General features: G+C 33.1%; 1 protein-coding gene across 1 annotated transcript in view; it reads right to left on the bottom strand.

Annotated features, from left to right (window-relative positions):
* LOC119592225 (galactoside alpha-(1,2)-fucosyltransferase 1-like) overlaps positions 1–305 on the bottom strand; it is a 12,569-nt gene that overhangs the window by 1,176 nt on the left and 11,088 nt on the right. The window lies entirely within an intron of this gene.

The raw sequence follows: 305 nt of genomic DNA, 5'->3' as shown, positions 1-305 counted from the left end.
GGATCTGATCAAACACAAAATTAAAGAAAAACGTTAAATATATGTAAATAAGATGTAAATAGAGACAGGATGCCAGTAAGCCGCCTGTACACATTAGGATCATACTGGCACTAGCACTGGATGTTTGTGCAGAATTCGGTTGAATACTTGCACTAACACCTGTTGGATTTGTACATATGTGATATATTTTTATAATGTGAAAGTGTGCCTGTAAAACCCATTAATGTAGTTATGTATAAAGGATAATTTTGTGTGCACTTAACATATACATTGATATACTATAATAGATGATGCATACGCAGATG

The sequence above is a fragment of the Penaeus monodon genome, chromosome 29 (genome assembly GCF_015228065.2).
Source record: "Penaeus monodon isolate SGIC_2016 chromosome 29, NSTDA_Pmon_1, whole genome shotgun sequence".
NCBI classification, from domain to species: domain Eukaryota; kingdom Metazoa; phylum Arthropoda; class Malacostraca; order Decapoda; family Penaeidae; genus Penaeus; species Penaeus monodon.
This window is presented reverse-complemented; position numbering and strand designations above follow the sequence as displayed.